Source organism: Mus musculus, chromosome 5 (genome assembly GCF_000001635.26).
Source record: "Mus musculus strain C57BL/6J chromosome 5, GRCm38.p6 C57BL/6J".
Classification (NCBI taxonomy): Eukaryota; Metazoa; Chordata; class Mammalia; order Rodentia; family Muridae; genus Mus; species Mus musculus.
This window is the reverse complement of record NC_000071.6, coordinates 77,429,429-77,449,119: the sequence shown is the minus strand read 5'-3', so window position 1 is coordinate 77,449,119 and position 19,691 is coordinate 77,429,429. Positions and strand designations below refer to the sequence as shown.

Genomic DNA, 19,691 nt, shown 5'->3' with positions numbered 1-19,691 from the left:
ACTTGTATCCCCACACCTCGTCTCAATATCAGCTTCCAGCACTCCTCTTTTATCGTCTGCGCTATTGTGTGAGATGTGAACTTAGATAGAGCTGAAAACTGTAGAGACACAGCTAGAGATGCACACCAAGCCAAATGCCAGCTTCATCTTACTCCACTTTTGTTGTTGGCATACTGGAGATTGGGTAGTCTTTGTAGAAATGTCTTTCTTTCTAATCTGTGGGTTTAGAATCCAAAGTAACAAAGTCAACAGTCTATAATCCATGAGACTCTTCTTCCTTGCTGTTTCAGTTTTATTGTTCATTGTCACATTTGAAGAAGCCATTTGGTTTTGTGTTTTTTTGTTTGTTTGTTTGTTTGTTTGTTTGTTTGTTTGTTTGTGGGGTGAGTGTGTGTGAGAGAGAGGGGGAGTAGGTCTTACTATGTAAACCAGGCTAGCCTTGAACTCTTGACCACCCTGCCTCCATTTCCTAAGTTCTGCAATAATAAGCATGTACTACTGTACTCAGCTTGGTAGAGCCTATATTGCTTGTGGGGTTCTCTACAGAGTCCCAGGATGCTGTGAGCCATGGTGTGGTGCTGTATAATGCACAGAACAAGTGTGGTACTGCTTGCTTCATACTCTACCTCTATTCACTGTACTTCATGGACTTAACTCACTCAAGGGGGCAGAACCCTCATGATCTAATCCCCTCCCAAGACCCCACCTTCAAAGACCATTGACATATGGCTATAGTGATTAAGTTTTCAACACATGAATTCCAGAGAACAAGCCCTCAAACCAAATGTATCTCTAATTGCAACCAAGGAAACTACGTCTCCAAGAAGCTTAACAACCTGGCTGTGCATCTCAGGGTCTCAGACCAAGGACTGAATTCAGTCATGCAGCACCAGTACATACTGGGCCCCTTATTCTGTGTCCTAGTCACCACACCACCACACCAGCTACCTGGTCAGATGACCCTCAAACATACCCTGATGTCAATCCTAGAGGGATTGATGACAAAGTCGGTGGAGGAGTGGCTAACTCCCTTCAAGAGAACAGCCATGGTAGAAGGAAACTGCAGAGTCACCTTTGGTTGGAAGGTCCCCTATACTGAGACCACTTCTTCCGTATGGCCAACTGTGACCACAATGCTCAGCACCCACATTAGGGAGGAAAGTTAATTTGTCAACGCTGAGACTATCACAGAAGCTGGCAGGCTCTAGGCCTCCTATCCCTAGGTCACCCTAGATTCCCCCTGTCACCAGGGACATGATTTGATAGACTAGACTCATCTGGGTGATGCTAGTGTATTTATATCTTGCAATTCAGGTAATTCAGAAGGCAGGATGCTTTAATTCAAGCTCCTGGCTCCAGACAGAAGAGTCACAACACTTGCTGTTACTTTATGGATTGATGTTTGCAAGTTCAGCACCGCCAAGCTCTTTATTTCTTCCAAGTTATGCATCTCATAATTGGGATAAAGTAGATAATGGTTCCTTAGTAATTGCCTAGTGGTAAAAATAGCTATTCTTTACACGGGCCTGGTTAACATAGATATTTTCTAAAGCCAAAATAGAATTCTTCATTAAGCAGCTTCATTAAGTACTAGACTCTAAGATATACCACACAATTAAGGTGAGTTTTTTAATAAAAATAAATACAATCTCTTGAAACTTAATTTCACTAGCTCGTTCAATTAGTGCATTGTTTAAGTGTAGCATCCCGTGGGTTGGCTAAGCGTCAGATTGACTCTCACCCTGCCATGTACAAAGGTACCCTGCAACAAATGCGTTGGAGTTTTGCCAGCCAGGGCATTTACAAGTCTGGACCCTCTTCCCAGTGAAAGGATTTGGAGTACAGCATCCTCTAATCCGTCACTTTGGCACAGGGGCTATTTTGAGATGAGGGTAAGGAGGATCAAAAGATGCAGGCAGAGTTCCTGGTTTCCCCTCTGCCACAGTCAGCTGCTCTGACATGACACACCCGGGGGATGGGGAACCTCAAGTGCAGAACTCAAGTGCAGACTCCATTGGCTGTGGGCTGTGGCTCTCTCTGGGATGCACTTTCAACAGGAAAGCTGAAACGTAGCATGCAGATCTCCCTTTGTGGAGGTGTACTCTTCCCCCACACAGCTGGAAGAAAAGAGTACCAGAGACAGAGAGTTGGACAGACATAAATTTGCATAAACAGACCTCACCAAGCTCTTTCCTGGCATTGGGGTTCCCATATATTTCCTACTGACATCCCTACTGTGTGTACCATGCCTTGAAGCCCCAACACTTAAGAATATATATATAAACCCTGGAATCTAAGTGCTTCTTCAAGCTTCACTTATTTTCTGAATTCTCATGCATGTGAACATTAGTGAAACAAGAGCTGGGTACAGCTCAGTACCAAGAGAACTAGTCTCATATATGCAAGGCCCAAGGTTTGAGCCCCAGCACCCCCGAGAAAAAGAAGAATAAAAGTGTGTGTTGCTTTCCTTACTTATGAAGATACCTGTTACCAGTTTAATTTGCAGTCCCCCAGGTACAAAATCTAAGTCGAGGAAAAGATTTTGCACTTTAACACCAACTGCAGACATCCCATGAGGCTTAGGAATTGCTTTACCTAACAGTGCAGGACCTCCTTGCTTTGTGCTTCAGAGAATACTTGGTTGCTGTCAGGCCATGCCCTGTCCTAAGTTACTCTATATTATATAATATGGTGATTTTTCAGATCGTCCCTTGCCTGAGAGATTGTGTTTTAAAAGGAGATTTTGGCCCCACTTCAAGGACAGAGAACAACTGTGCACCTGGGTAGATATATATGAATAGTATGATCTTTCCAGCCCTGCCCACATCCCCAGGCTGGTACTCACAGGAATAGGAAAATTGACAAATATAAATTTATTAGGGTAAATTAAGACAGTTGGAGCACATGTGCATACTAAAACCATAGTAGAAAAACTAAGCCCAAGAACTTATTAAACAATGGTAGCAGAGGCAGATAGATCTCTGAGTTCAAGACAATCCTGGTCTATATGGTGAGTTCCAGGACAGACAGGGCTACACAGAGAAACCACACACACACACACACACACACACACACACACACATACACACAAAGGACTTATTAAACATACCAACAGACCAAGGAAATGATGTAACTCCTTCACCTAGACCCCATAAAAAGGTGAACCCCCACCTTTAAAAAGCCACCACTCCCCATAAAAAGGTGATGGCTCCCACCAACCTGTGTCTGACTGATCACTTGTGTGTCAGAACTGACACACGAAGGACTCTCCGATGTTCTAGGAGCATCAGCTCAGCTCAGACCCTAACAATGCATCCTACCTAAAAACTATCTTCTCGCGCTCCTGATCACCCATCTCAACCTGCAGTCCCTCTGTCCCCTTGTTCCTTCATCTGATACCTGCCCTTTCACCTGTGCCTTCAGCTCTATAGCTTGTGTCTCAGACCTGTGACCTCAGCAGCCAGACTGATGGCAGCAGCTCCTCCGGCTCACACTGGAGGAGTCCAAAGTCCATCGTCAGCACAGACATTCTTTCACACCATCAGGTTCTATCCTACCTCTTTTACCTTTTACAGTCATTCTATGACTTAAACACACCTGCTTGCACACACATGCACTGTGTGGTATATAGTATGTAACCTGAGAGTTAGTGTTAATAATTAACATTAGAATTAAAAAATCTGTTTCTACAACCAAAGTTGTCAAAGAACGCAGGAATATCCAGCAAAGTACTGCCATCAAAACCATCAAGCCTTATCAGTGAATTCTACCACTGTGGAAAGGCACACACGTGTTCGCCTACATTTCTGACATAGAAAACTCACAACACACTTTCTCAATTCTCTGGCCCTGGCGGAAAGCCACATCACTCCCTGGAAAGCCCCCTTGGGTGTGAAGAAAATGCCAGCCTGGATATCAAAAGGTTGATTCTTCTCAGCCCTGCTCTGTGATTCGGGCAAAAACAAGGAGGGAAAGAGGGGGTCTCGTGTGTGAGAAGCCAATCCATCTAAACTTCATCCTAGTCTTTTCCTTTTTTTTTTTTTTTTTTTTTTTTTTTAACCGAAAGCTGCTCTTCCGTGCCCGTTTCAATTTCATCTGAGTTTCTCTCTCCTGGCCTCTCGCTCTCTTTGGTGGCTCAAGTGGTGACCCAATTCTCTCTTTATAGTTTAAGAGCGTCTCATCTCTAGGCTTTCTCATTTCAGATTCGAGACCAGCGAGAGCGGATGCTCTTTGGCTTTGGTGAGCCATGTGTCTGTCCCAGAGAACACAGGGAACCAGAGGCTTTTTCCCTGGTGTGGCACTGAGTCAGTCATGTCAGATGACACGGGCTGGGTGGGCAAGACACTGAAGTAGAGGAAGCTGGCAGCTCTTTTCTGAATTGGTGCACAGTGCGTGAAGCCAGTGGAATAGGACGGAGCTCTACGGGGTCTCTGCGCGGTCTCTGCAGGGTCTCTGCGGGAATGAATTCTTTCACACAGACCTTGCGGCTTAGACCTTTGGCATCATTCAGATCACTGGTCTGCAGGAGAGGGGACATAGATCAGTTAGGTCATATACTCTAAATGACAATCTTTGTGCTGCTGATGGTGACTACAGTTCCGCAGCCGGTATTTTTAACAGATATCTTCAGATAGACTGGATTTACTGCTGAAAAAGGTAGAGAGTACCTGTAAAGAGAGGAACAGGTGCATTAAAGAACAAAAGCGGCTTAATGGCTTTGTTAAGGTTGCTATGGAAATGACTAAATGTGAATTTCAAGTTCTTTGCAGTTAACCATCTATACTGCTAGAGACATGGTCCTATACTTTCAGTTACAGGGAGGCCAGGGGACACAACTGAACAGGGACTGTGTGTGTGTGTGTGTGTGTGTGTGTGTGTGTGTGTGTGTGTGTGTGTGTGTGTGTTCTACTAAACACCATGACCAAAAACAACTTGGGGAGAAAAGAGCTTATTTTAGCTAACATGCCTGAATTACCACCCCTCATAAGTCAAGGCAGGAACTCACACAAGAGTCTGGAAGTAGGAACTGAAACAGAGGCCACGAGGGACCAGGGTTGACTGCTTTGCTGCTCCTTATAGCTTGCTCAGTCTGCTTTCTTATACAACCAAAGATGCAAAAGTGACAGTGCTCACAGTGGGTCGGGCTCTCCCACCTCAATCACTAATAACGAGAACGTCCCCACAGCCTTGCCGACAGGCATTTTCTCAATTAAGAATTCCCTCTTCTCAGATACACTAGGTTTGGGTCAAGATGGAGGAAAAGCCGCATAATTAGACAAAACAGATTATCTTTAGGTGAAAGAAAGGTTTCACTGTGAGGTTGGTATTCTCATTTCCCTCCTCAGCTGAGCTACAAGACTAGGAGTTACAGATTAAGAAAGAAGCAAACTGAAAAGTGCTTGAAGCCCCCCTACACACACACACACACACACACACACACACACAGGGCTGAAGGAGTGTTGGTAGCTGTCATTACAACTGGTCAAACAAGCTCAGACACTAGCTAATTTCCAAGTAACGGTACCGATCATATTCTATCTTTGTAAGTGGTTTTGAAAATAAGAACTGGCCTACCTACAGACAGCATGTCAAGACAACTGTGTCTGTTTCTTTTTATGTCTGCTGCACTTGGGAGTTTATAATGTTAATGGAGCATAAAACACAGCTCTAACCACACAAAGACTTTGGACCTCGAAAGGAACTCTGGTCAATATTCTACGTCTATTTGTCTACAGATGCATAACCTACAGCCCAAAGAGGCTAGCGTAGCACAGCTAATTCTTCAAAGAATCAGAGCAAGGGCCTTTGTTTTCGGGGAGACTTTCTTCCCCTACATCATGCTGGGTCTGAAATTCTGATCGTGCTGGTCATTATTAGACAATGGCTGGTGTCTGGCTTTTCATGCTAAAGTCAATACTCCTAATGCAAAAGTTAAATTAACACTGCACTCGGTGTCATTAGCAACAAATTAAGCCGCTTTGAGCTAACAGAAATAGCTTTTCCCTGCAGACGGCTCTTACTTCCTTTCACCTCACCTTCTCTCCCCCCTCAAAACTCACACCTGGTTTAGGCACCCCAACACAGATGGCAGTTCAGAAGACTTCGGCAGCTCGCAGCCAGTCAAATCAAACCCTTAATCTCAACTGCAGTCATAAAGCAGCTGAAATGCCGTGCATTCAAGTCACAAAAGATATGATTTCTGCCTGAGATCGCCCGATAACAGAAGTGAATAATGGTTCTTGGCCTGAAAATACATATTGATTGTTGGCTCTGAATTTCACCATGGATAATGCTGAAGTCGCCATCCTTCACGTGTGTGGGAACTCAAGTTGCCGTAGCCTAATCCCTGCGCGATGATTTGTGGCCAGAGACAAGACAAGGCAGGAGAAATGCCTACCTCCAGGTCAGGCTGCATGTTCTCCAGCCAATAGTCCATCCTGGATTATGTGATCTTTATGTCCGAGACCTCGGTTTATGGTACACAAAGGACAGATTGATCACCTGCATTTGACTAAGATGAAGGCACTCATCTTCTTTCATCTTTTGCAGAACTGACTGAATTTTTTAAAAACCACCCCATATTCCAAGGCCGAGCTGCCATTTAGCAACTTGAGATTTTGATGACCTGACCTCCCCAAGGCTGTGCATAGATTCTGTTTACTGGGCATGCCACCACATGGTGAGCAGCTACACACAAGTTGTATCCATCTATCTCTTCTCAAGCCAGACCAATCATCATCCTACCTCCTCAAATGCAGCCATGTTTGTCTTTTCTTTTTTTTTTTCACTTTCTGATGCTTAGAGGCATTAAGCATTACTAGCTGACTTGGCTACAAGAACACTTTAAAGTCCTACAGAAAAGTAGGTGGTTAGTCATTAGCGAGATGGGCAGTAACAGAAGATATAACTTTAGGGGGTAAGTATAACCTCAGAGCTGCTTTAAACCCCTAGCAACTAGGACACGGTTGGGGCAGGTTCAAAAGTGCTTAAGATGAAGCTTGTCACATGGATAGAATTCAAAGAGCTTCTAAAAGTTTCCCCCTGTTCGAAATGCTTCCCAACAGCCTATTATACCTAAAGTACCCTAATTTTAAAAATGTGTCTCTTTAGGAATCTATAAAATAGGGTCTCAGATGGCCCTTATAAAAATCTATGTAGAAAAAAGTTACATAGAAGATAATATAGAACCCCTGAGAAGGTGGGACATTACCTCCATTTGAATACAGCTGTCCTCCGAGTTAGGCACCAAACATAGGCTTTAATGAGGCTGTGAAATGTTCAGACCGTGTGAGAGGAAAGGCACAGGAATAGGGAAACAGGGCAGAGGAGGTAGCAAAAGTGTCACAGTTTCTATTCCAGAGTCATCACAGATAGGCTCCAGAAAACCAAGGAAGGTGTTCAGAAACACTCCACAGGGCAGTCTTGGGAGCTGAGTTTCTCAGGGTGAGGAGCCTCCCACCTTAAATCTCTGGTGATCATTGGGAGCTTGATTGGGAAAGCAGGAGCAGCCAGCAGACACAGGTGAAACAATGAAGACGTGAAGAGACTTAGAGATTAGAGTGTGGCCTTTGTCTCACTCACCTTCCTCTTCCCACTGGTGGATAGCAATACACTACCCTGTGCTCAAATGGAGTTAGACCATGATGATAACCCTGGCCTCCTGCCACCTCCTCTCAGGGTGGACTGTCGGGGTCTACTCGCAGCACGTCCCATCAGCGCTGAGCTCCCACTTGCACCAGCCTCTTTCCTGCTTGGTTTTCCATCACAGGATGCTCTCACCTCCCTCCTATTCCCTGTGTGTCCATTTTACTTCCTCCAAGTTCTGCCCCTAATAGAGATAGTTTGCCTGCCGTTTCAAGACAAGTAGGCCCTGCTGAAATTCTATGAAGTTTCCTTCCTCATAGGTTCCACTGGCTTCTACAAAATCCTGCCTAGGGGATGTCCCTGGGGATATATGTGCTATGCGTCCAGGATGATGCAGTTGGCACATTCTATGGACCTTTAAGTGGTGGAGCCTCGTGGGAGACTTAAGGTCACTGAGGGCTAACCATCTCCATCTCTGAATGTACCTATCACATAAACCTCTGTCCCTTCTTCATCTGATGGTAAATATCATGCTTTGTCCTTTCTAAGAAAGCACGGCCTCCTCCTCTTCATCTCATCGGTTTTGTTTCCTGCTGTATCTTGAGATATTAACTGTCTCCTGTCATCCATCCACTGTCCACCATCTGTATTCCCTCCCTTCTACCTTCTTACTCTCAGTTTCTAATCTTGCATCTCATTTCCTGGTTAGGAGGACATCTCAACCCCCATCCCACCCATATAGAAAATGCAAAGGTAACTCATTTATCTCTAAAGTGACAAGTGCATAACGGAGACTAGGACTGTAGCCAATATCTTCCCGCCCACTGCTACATACCTGTTCTCAGCCATCCAGCTATACCTGAGGTGACACCACAGGCAAATCTTTAGATTCAGGCAGATTCTGACTTAAGAGTTTCTATTGCTGTGATGAAACACCATGATTAAAAGAGCAATTTGGGGAGAAAATGGCTTATTAGGCTTACACTTCCACATTGTAGTCCATCACTTAAGGAAACCAGGAACCAAACAGGGCAGGAACCTGGAGGCAGAAGCTGATGCAGAGGCCATAGATGGGTACTGCTTACAGGCTTGCTCCTCATGGCTTACTTAGCCTGCTTTCTCATAGAACCCAGGTCTCATGGTCCCTTTAGAGTGCACATATCCAGTGATCTAAGGACCTCCTTCTTGTCCCTGCCTCTTAAAGGCACACAGAACCCACCATCTCTGTTACACTCTGTTACAGAACCAAGCCTTTACTATATAGACTTTTGGGGACATTTCCTAAATTAAACTATAGCAATGCCCTTTCTAGCCTCACAGCAAGTCTTTGTAAGAGTGTGGATGGCCAACAAATCAAGAAGACTGTGCCATATAGGGCATATAGTTTCTTTCTCTCGCATCTTCAGGGACAAGAACTATGACCTAAATTACCTTTGACTCAATCTTCGGTCTCAATGGACATGACTTCCAAACAAAGGTCATGTTTGTAGAGCTAACATGTCAGAGAGAACTAAAAATAATCCAAAATGGAGACTGGGGGTCTTCAAAACATTTCCAGAATTGTCAAGGATTCCCTATAAGTCCTAAGTAACTCTCCAAAACTGAACAAGATGGAAAAGAATAAGGGATAAGGCACGCTGGTCCCCACAGGAGCTGAGGCTATAAGACACTCAGCGTTACTAAAACAGGAACCCTGACAATTGCCTTTCCAGCACTTTTCAAAGAGGGACACTTCAATTTTTAAAAAACAGAGTAATTCTAGACAGGGGTGGTGGCACATACTTGTAATCCCAGCACTTGAAAAATAGAGACAAGATGATCAGGAGTTCAAGGTCAACCTCGGCAGCATAAGTGAGTTTGAGTCTAGCCTTGGTTACATAAGACTATCTCAAAAGAGCGGGGAGTGGTAATTCTTATAGTGATTCAATTGTATTTATAGTCTTAAAAACCTTTTCATGTCAATTTCCTTTTTATGAAAATTTTAGGACCAACAAGATGTCTCCGTAGCTGAAGGAGCTTGCCAACAAGTTTGCCACCCTAAGTTCATTCCCTAGAACCCCCAAGTAGAGAACCAACTCCCATAGGTATCCTCTGACCTCCAGTCAGAAATAGCAAGGGTAGGTAGCACTAGAGATATTCAGATGGTGGGAGGCAAGCTTATAAACATAAGCAACAGAAACCAAGGTCACTTGGCATCATCAGAACCCAATTTCTCCCACCATAGCAAGTCCTGGGTACCCCAACACACCAGAAAAGCAGGATTCAGATCTAAAATCACTTCTCATGATGATAGAGGACTTTAAGAAGGACATAAATAACTCCCTTAAAGAAATACAGGAGAGCCGGGCATGGTGGCGCATGCCTTTAATCCCAGCACTCAGGATGCAGAGGCAGGCAGATTTCTGAATTCAAGGCCAGCCTGGTCTATCTACAAAGTGAGTTCCAGGACAGCCAGGGCTATACAGAGAAACTTTGTCTCAAAAAACAAAACAAAAAGAAGAAGAAGAAGAAGAAGAAGAAGAAGAAGAAGAAGAAGAAGAAGAAGAAGAAGAAGAAGAAGAAGAAGAAGAAGAAGAAGAAGGAGAAGAAGAAGAAGAAGAAATAATAATACAGGAGAACACAGGTAAACAGCTAGAAGCCCTTAAAGAGGAAACACAAAACTCCCTTAAAGAATTACAGGAAAACATAATCAAACAGGTGAAGGAAACAAACAAACCCATCCAGGATCTAAAAATGGAACTAGAAACAATAAAGTTATCACAAAGGGAGATAACCCTGAAGTTAGAAAATCTAGGAAAGACATTAGGAGTCATAGATGCAAGCATCACCAACAGAATACAAGAAATAGAAGAGAGAATCACAGGTGCAGAAGATACCATAGAAAGCATTGACACAACAGTCAAAGAAAATGCAAAAAAGCAAAAAGCTCCTAACCCAAAACATCCAGGAAATCCAGGACACAAGGAGAAAACCAAACCTAAGGATAATAGGTATAGAAGAGAGTGAAGATTCCCAACTTAAAGGGCCTGTAAATATCTTCAACTAAATTATAGTAGAAAACTTCCCTAACCTAAAGAAAGAGCTATCCATGAACATACAAGAGTCCTACAGAACTCCAAATAGACTCAACCAGAAAAGAAATTCCTCCTGTCACATAATAGTCAAAACACCAAGTGCACAAAACAAAGAAAGAATATTAAAAGCAGTAAGGAAAAAAGGTCAAGTAACATATAAAGGCCGACCTATCAGAATTACACCGGACTTCTCCCCAGAGACTATGAAAGCTAAAAGATCCTGGGCAGATGTCATACAGACTCTAAGAGAACACAAATGCCAGTCCAGGCTACTAAACCCAGCAAAACTCTCAATTACCATAGACAGAGAAAACAAGATATTCCATGACAAAAACAAATTCACACAATATCTTTCCACAAATCCAGCCCTACAAAGGATAATAGATGGAAAACACCAACACAAGGAGTGACACTACACCCTAGAAAAAGCAAAAAAGTAATCCTTCAACAAACCCACACAAACATAATTCCACCTCTAACAACAAAAATAACAGGAAGTTAACAATCACTTTTCCTTAATATATCTAAATATGAAAATTAATATTACCAATATATCCTAATCAACTGAAATTCAAAAATATGAGTAATTAGAAATTTGTTGGCTGTCATCCAGTGGTCTCTCTAATTTGGTAATTGGAGAAATAGGTCCCAATATTGTACAATCCATATACACTTTTTACATGTCTGTACATGACAGGGTCTTGCTGTATAACACATAATGATCTTGAAATCATGCTTCTCCTATCTCAGCCTCTCTATTAGTAGGGTTGTTTATTTGATGTTTTCACACTATACTATGGTTTTCAGAACAGCTTACATATTTCACAATTATTTATACAGCCTAAAAAAATGCAAAATAAATTTGGGTGGTGGCTTGTTTGAGAAAAACAAAGAATGAAACTGAATGTTTTGCTTGATATTTATAATTATTGTATCAATTTTGAAGAAGAGGACCTTATAAGTTACTCTTTTTCTGAGATGAATACTTTTCAAAATCGTCACAGCCAATGAACCAGAACCTTACCCTCACCTAATGTCTGTGCCACCCTCCAAGCAGAACCATTGTTCACTGAAACAAGTGATGAATGACTTCATGGATAGACCATCTTAATACACACACCAATTCTTAAATGAATGTAACCTGTTCCCGGTGGGCTGAGAATGATGACAATCACTCAAGTCAAACAGCTTTGACCATAGCAGGAAATATATATTCAAATAACCGTGCCTACAATTCTTCCTTTGCGCAGAAGAACTGTCAACTCTTAGCTTATCTACTATGGAGGTAAATTCCTTTGGTGATGTGAGGGACATTGAAGTACAGTCTTATTACAATGAACTCCAATGTCTAAAAATTGTTCTTATTTTTGGTTTGTACCACAGTAAAAGCCAAAATTTTAACTCTACTAAAAACAAAACAATCAAACAAACAAAAAAAAATGTTTTTAATTTATTTAGGTTGGTTTGGGGGAAAGGAAGAAATAAGGAACTGGAATAATTTTCTGAAAGAAAACAAAGAAACCTGTGTGGGGGTGTGGGTGTTGGTGTGTGTGTGCATGTGTGATTTTTCTGTGTGTGTTAGTGTGTATGTGTGTTGTTGTTGTGTGTGTGTGCGAATTTTTTCTGTGTGTGTGTTGTCGTATATGTGTGTGTGATTTTCTGTGTGTGTGTTGGTGTGTGAGTGTTGTGCCTGTGTGTGTTTGTGAGTGTGTGTGTGAGAGTGTGTGTGTGTGTGTGTGTGTGTGTGTGTGTGTGTGTGTGTGTGTGTGTGTGTTGCTTCCGCCCTCATTAATCAATTGAAGGGAGGGCAGAGGTTTTCTTTATCAAAGTGATCGCCATCTCTCCATCTCTCTCTGTTTCTCCTTCCTGGTCACCATGAGGTAGGGCTGATTTGCTCCATCATGCATGGAGTCTATGCCGAGCTGTTCTGACTCACTGTTAGCCCAGAAACAACAAAGCAAACCTCTGAACCATGAGACAAAGATAAAGCTTTCATTCCAGCTAGGGAAGCTGCCACCCAGTGTACCAAGGAAGACTGTCATCAAGGGGGCACTAATGCCCTAGCCACCCATAGCCACTGCACCTAAAGCAAGACTCTGCATCCTCTTACCATTTGTCTTCAAGGGAATTAACGCTCTCTCCCATGATGGCATAAGTTCAATCGTTTTTAAACAACATTTTTTAAATTCTGTTTTTCTTCCTTTCCCTCTTACTCCAACATCCTCCCTTGGGATCTGTCCTGTTTTGACAGTTGCTCCTGGCTCTTTTGACAGAAAATCAGTCTGGCTCTCTCTCCAGTGTAGCTCGGAAGCCTCAAACTTTCTCAATTAACACAACAGAGCCTTAAATCCTTACAGGAGGACAGGTGTAGGGAAGCTGTGCACACTTCACATTAACACCTCCTGAGGTGACTGAGTCTATCTATCACATCTTGATTCAAGCAAGTTCTTAATGAAGATGTAAATTTATCTACAGAATGTATAAAAGCTCAGGATATCTTTAAAACAGACTCTAAAGCAAAAGAGACTAGATTTTTTTTTTTTTTTCCGAAACAGGGTTTTTCTGTGTAGCCCTGGCTGTCCTGGAACTCACTCTGTAGACCAGGCTGGCCTTAAACTCAGAAATTTGCCTGCCTCTGCCTCCCAAGTGTTGGGATTAAAGGCATGCACCACCATGCCCGGCAGAGACTAGATTTTTATCCTTTTTTTCAGACAAATAAAAATCCTGAAAACTAACTCAGGAATGATAATTCTGTCCCCTTTGCCCACCCCACCCCACCCCCAAAAAGGGATTTTTAAAAACTGTTGTCACCATTACTTTGTAAAAGGATATTTGAACAAGGATAAAAGACAGGATCTGGGATATAGCTCAACAGTGAAAAACAATCTCATGATGAAATAAAATGTTTTAGGGAGAATAACTGGACTTACAAGACTCACTCAACTGTGCTGTTTTCTCTCCTTTCCCACAACACAGTAAGACAGCAGCTTCTTCAAGGACCTGCATGGTTCTGAGGACTTCCCTGGGAAAAAACACACGAAGAGCAGAAAAGGAATACAGAGAAACTAGAGGTTAGGAGCCGTCAGACCACAATCCAGCAGGGCCGTGGTCTTCACACAAAGAGAAGGTGTCCAAAGGCAGCTTGGAGCAGTGAGGAGAAGATCTGAGACTATGGGTCTCACGGCTCCCACGTCAACAGAAGCCCAGTTTTTATCCGGCGTGTCTTGGGATACCACCTGATCATCCTGAGGCTCATGGAAGTAAGAGAGAGAGAGAGAGAGAGAGAGAGAGAGATGGCTCAGCAGTTAAGAGCACTGACTGCTCTTTCAGAGGTCCTGCGTTCAATTCCCAGCAACCACATGATGGCTCACAACCATCTGTAATGGGATCAATGCCCTTTTCTAGTGTCTGAAGACAGCTACAGTGTACTCATATAAATAAAGTAAATAAATCTTTTTTTAAAAAACTAATAGCATCTTATTAATGAGAGTAGAGCGCTACCAGCTAACCTTTATTTTGCTTGTTATTTTTTGTTCACTTTCTGTTAAAAAAAAAAAGTCTGTGTTCTTTATTTCTGGGGTTTTCTACTTTTAAATTTATCTGTGTGTATATTCTTTGCACATAGTACTATACTACGTTAAAAGATTTCACATTTATAGGATGAAGCAAATCCCCCCTCCACCCAATGAACAAAACTTAGAGCTGTATCTAGCTTTTAGAATTCTAGCTGTTGCAAATGCCAACTTCTGGCCACTGGCTCCCTGGGATTTGGCTGGGGCTGGTGAAACTTCGTGCATACCGGAGTCGCCACGCATTCAGACACATCCAGCCGCCGCTGTCAGACAGCGTTGTGGGTTTGTTTCTGTTTCCACACGAGGGGACCTTGACTTCATCGGGACTAGGAACAACAAGCGTCTGGATGCTTCGGAACAGTAACAGAAAGAAACCTGAGCTGGAAAACACATCTACGCTCACCCCAGCATCTCTTAGGGCAGCTCCTTCGCAAGCTCTGTCAACCTGCCTCTTAGCCAGGTCTACAAAGTCCGCAGAACTATGGACTAACTTCTATGTAAAGTTTAAAGGTCACAAAGAGTAGGCATGTGCGTGGGAGTTCCCCAGAGGGTTACGATGTACGCTGTAGAGCACGGAGCAGTTTTAAAGTCTCTTGTACTGATTGACACCCAGCTTGTTTCCGCTCACGAGAGCATCATGCAACTGAAGGTCAGCTTTGATTGTTGTCAGACCGGGGACAAGGGAAAAGGAAGTAAAGGGCAGGAAGGCACCAACGGATGCAAGCAGTACACCCTGTTTTCCCCGGGGCAGGTGAAGGCAAAGGAGACCTACCTGCTCACCTTTGCTGTCTGCCTCTGGTCGCTGGCCAAAGTGCTCCTGCTAGAAAAAGCAAGCCACAGAGCAGTGTGTGTATGTGCATACATTCTGTGTGTGTGTGTGTGTGTGTGTGTGTGTGTGTGTGTGTGTGTGCAATTCATCTGGTGTGCAGAAAACCTGCCGAACAAAACACACATAGATGGGGCTGGTTCGACTTGGCACTGCCTGGAGCTGCCTTCTGAAGCCTATCCAATAACCTAGCAGTGAATACGGGAGGTGTGGAGAATTTCCCAAACATCGTGCTGTTTAAAGAGTCTTGCTGTGGTGTTTGGGGGAATGTCTGGCTGGTTCTGCATCCCAGGTGCTATAGAGCCGCCTAGCTGAGCTAAAAACACACCACACTGGTCACGGAGAGCAGCTGGTGGCTGGCCAGCGTGCTGACGAACAGGGCAGAGGGTTTTCTTGTTCCAGCATTGGCAGAGGAACACACGCCTTGGTGCAGCCAGTGGCTTTCCACCCTCAGAAAAGGAATGTGTTTGCCTCCACATCAGGGCATTTTCTCCAGAGGCATTAGGAATCCAGACTGCGGGGACTTCTTCAAGTCATCCCTGACACTAAGCCCTTTGGGAGGTGTGCTGCCTAGTTTTATGTCCACTTGACACAAATCAAGAGGAGGAAACCCCAACTGTGAAAATGCCTCCATAAGATCTGTCTATAGACAAACGTGCTTGTAGGGCATTCTCTTAATGAGTGATTGATGGGAGGGGCCCAGATCACTGTGGTGGTGACATCTCTGGGCTGCTGGTCCTGAGCTTTATAAGGAAGCAGGCCGAGTGAACCATGAAGGACAATCCAGCAAGCAGCATCCCTCCACGGCCTCTGCATAAGGTCCTGCCTCCAGTGCCCTGTCTGGTTTGAGTTCCTGCCTTGGCTTCCCTCAGTAGACTGTGGTTCTGGCAGCTATGTAAGCCAAATGAACCCTTTCCTGCACATGTTGGTTTTGCTCTTGGTGTTTTATCATAATCATACTTACAGTTACTAGGACAACAAGAAAAGCTGTCCACTCAAGGCAGCTCAACAAAGGGTATGTTAGTGTGTGTGTGTGTGTGTGAGAGAGAGAGAGAGAGAGAGAGAGAGAGAGAGAGAGAGAGAGAGAGAGGAAGGAGCAGGGAGAGAGTGTGAGAAGGAGAGAAGGAGGGAGAGAAGGAGGAGGGAGGGAAGGGGGAGGGAGGGAGGGAATGGGGAGGGAGGGAAGGGGAGAAGAAGAGGGAGAAGAAGAGGGAGAGGGAGAGAATCCTTAACCCTTCAGAAAATAAATGCATTGATAAATTCCTGAGCCTTTCTTTCTATGCAAGTGACAAGCTAACAATTCCTCCCAGCCCCCCCAAGAACATTTGGGAGGATCAGACAAAACACATTCAGAATGCTGTTTACATAATAGACCTTCCCACAACCTCTGATAGGATTAATGTTTGACACTGTTTTAAACAAGTATCACGGGACATGCAAGCACAGACTTGTGATCCCTGACACTTAAAAGGCTGAGGCAAGAAATTCAAACTAGAAGCCAGCCCAGGAAATATATTAACATTTTGTCCTAAAAGTACAGACAGACAGACAGACAGACATAGTTAGACAATTCTACCTCCACAAAAAAATATTAGCGCAGGTGACTTTGTCTTCTGCAGGCAGCCCCAACCTCACACAAAGGAAAAGTGTTTGATAGGCAGATATGCTGCTCTTTCAAAATTAATATTCCAAACACTGGCTTTCGCTGGGGCCCTGCCTTCTTAATAAGTAAGATTTGCATCGTCAATTATATACCAGGAAGCATCTATTCTGCCACAAAGCAACTAGCACAGAATGCGTGTTTGTTCTTGAGGAAGACCGCCATGACTACAGAAAGGCAAGGGTGGCAAACACACTATGAGAATATCACAAGAACGGGCCAGACATAGATCATGCTTTTCAAGAATATTGGTGAGGAGCTGATCATGGACTTCAAAACAATTCACCTTCTACTTTTTTATTAAGAAAAATCATAGTATCCAATCTCCAAGTCTCACTCAGCAAAGCTTCTTGGTTTCTTGGCTGCCGTTGACCCTACTCCCACCTAACGCAGAGATGATCTGGAAACGCAGTGGTATGAGGAAAGGGCGTATAAAGTCTGTCTTGATTTAAGCCAAGTTTGTGTGTAAGACAAATGTGTTGCAATTACAGGCTGAGCCACTGTGGACATGAAGAGAGTAAGTTTTAATTAGGATAATTATTTGACAACTTAATGAACATTTAGGAAAAGGTTGATGACTTTAGGTCTCTGTTCTAAACTGCAAGATGCACTAGAAAATTCAAACCTGGAAATCAAGAGATGAAGTTAATTTGAACCACTGTAAGACAAACAAATATGCATATCATATATGCGTATCATATATACATAAACAGAAGCCCCTAGCTCATTGGTTTTCCTCTACTGTGAACACCACCTAGTACTTGTTCATTATCCATGATAATAAGGGTCAGTAAAGCCCATGTGTTCAAAACAGCCACCTGATTGTTTTGTAAATAGTTTTACCAGAAGAGCCCACATTCATTCGCTTGCATATCATCCACAATAGCCTTCTTACAGCACCTGCTGCGCTGTGTGGCTGAGAAAAACAGTATCGTCCAGGAATTTAAAAGTATTTACTATCTTGCCCTTTTACAAAAATGTCCCCAGGCCCAACTCTACTGAAATAGGCTGTTTTCTTTCTCCGCAGTATGTTCCCAAGCTAACCCTGATCGCTCGACTGAAGATGTTTAAAACCGTGTGAGCGAAGGGCTGGTGACATGGCTCTGGGGTAGAGAGCTTGTGCAAGTCTGACCTTCTCCGCTTGATCCTTTGAACTGACATAAAGATGGAAAGAGAAAATCAATTCTGCAAAGCTGTCCTCTACCCTCCACACGCCAGCTGTGGCACGTGAATGTCTAGACACATGTACACATACACGATGATAAAAATAATAGACAAAACTAAAATTAATAGGACCAAGCACAAAAATAAAAAAAGGTGCATGTGAAGATCTACCTTTTACACAGAGTGGTAGAACAGCCATAACGCATTCATTCACCATTTGTTATACACCATTTGGGGAAAACTACTAAGCAAAAGTGCCTTATGCTACTGAACATCTATTTGCACACAGATAAGCGTTACACTAAAGGTAGAGGTTTCCTCTGTCTTTATTAGTAGTTATTAGGTGGTCCGTTATTTTCCCTTATCAGAGAAACTTGGAAAAGACATACCAGTCGTGTTATTTCTCTCTCAGTTTTTCTACAGCTTAAATGCAGTAGGCAACGCAAGTGGTGTGTTTAATTCAGCTCAGCACTTTCTAGCAGAGATGAAATAGTGTCAATTACACGCACGGCAGTTGTTCTAAAGCAAACTAAAACATAAAATATACCCAGTTTAATTAAAGCATAAAATGAAACGAGGTAGCCGTAGTGAAGGAGGGAACACAGCGGTGCCGGCTTGGAGACCCTATTTCTGCATCTCGATTTACTGCATCCGAAACTGTGTGAGTTTTAAACAGTCATTAATGGGAATTCAGTTAAAATAGAGCAACAAAGCGAGGGGACCAACAATTTAAAGAAGTGACATTTCTCTTTTTTACACTTAGCCCTCTTCTAGAGACGGGGCTATTAAAATGTTTAAATCCCTTTTTAATCAAAGTTCAGCGGTATAATATTTAATTGAAAACAACAGCAGATGTTATCTATCAAAACATCTTTCATAATGGTTAAATCAAGCTCTGAGGAGTTATTTAATGGGATAATTGTTGGTCTGTGAATGCGCCAGCAATTCCTATGCACTTGGGACACTAGCACACGTGTGCGTGTTCAGCAGAGGTCTGGGCTTCTGTGACTGCCTTATTGCTTCTCTGGTGTCTCCTAGTGGTCCAAGCAAAGGTGCATATTTTGAATTCTGAATAGTTTTGACCTAAATTTGACCTGGGTGTGAAAATTATCAGAAAGCCAAGCAGGGACCAGGTGTGGTGCCTACTTTTAATCCCAGCACTGGTGTTCAGGGGCAGAGACATAAGGTTTCTGTAAGTTTGAAGCCAGCCTGATGTCTATATAGTGGGTTCTTGAGCAGCCAGAGCTACATAGTAAGACCCTGTATCGGTTACTTTCCTATGGCTGTGATGAAACACCATGACCAAGGCAACCTACAAAAGAAGGAGTTTATTTGGGCTTACTATCCAGAGGGATAGAGTCCATGGCAGAGAACAGAAATCGCAGATGTGGCAGACGTGGTGGCTACAGCAGGAGCTGAGAGTTCGCACCCGGAACCACAAGCAGAGAGCTAACTCCAAATGGCATGAGTCTTTACGATCTCAAAAGCATGTCTCCAGTGACATACTTCCTCAAACAAGGCCACACTCCTAAGTCTCCTAAAACAGTACTGCCAGCTGGGGATCAAGTATCTAAAACTAGGAGTGTGTGTGTGTGTGTGTGTGTGTGTGTGTGTGTGTGTGTTTTAGGGGTAGGGGGTGACCAGTATATACTAGATGGATTTTTTTTTTAAAAAATCATTCATTCATCCACTGCAGATGAAGTAAGGCTGAATCAGGTTTTTTAGATTATTCTTGATGTTATTGTCAGTTTTTTTTTTGTTGTTTTTTGTTTTGTTTTGAGAAATTAATTGCTGGCTTTCGGTCTCACGTT

General features: G+C 43.2%; 1 long non-coding RNA gene across 2 annotated transcripts; it reads right to left on the bottom strand.

Annotated features, from left to right (window-relative positions):
- Positions 1 to 1,444: 1,444 nt before the first annotated feature.
- On the bottom strand, positions 1,445 to 15,402 carry Gm34728. 2 transcript variants are annotated; one of them, XR_001784886.1, is made up of 4 exons: positions 15,003 to 15,402; positions 14,458 to 14,580; positions 13,589 to 13,680; positions 1,445 to 2,117 (listed from the first exon to the last, which is right to left on the bottom strand). It is a non-coding gene; the product is annotated as a predicted gene, 34728 (long non-coding RNA). The 2 variants fall into 2 exon arrangements; XR_001784885.1 differs by lacking the exon at positions 15,003 to 15,402 and having other exon boundaries at positions 14,458 to 14,741.
- Positions 15,403 to 19,691: the final 4,289 nt, after the last annotated feature.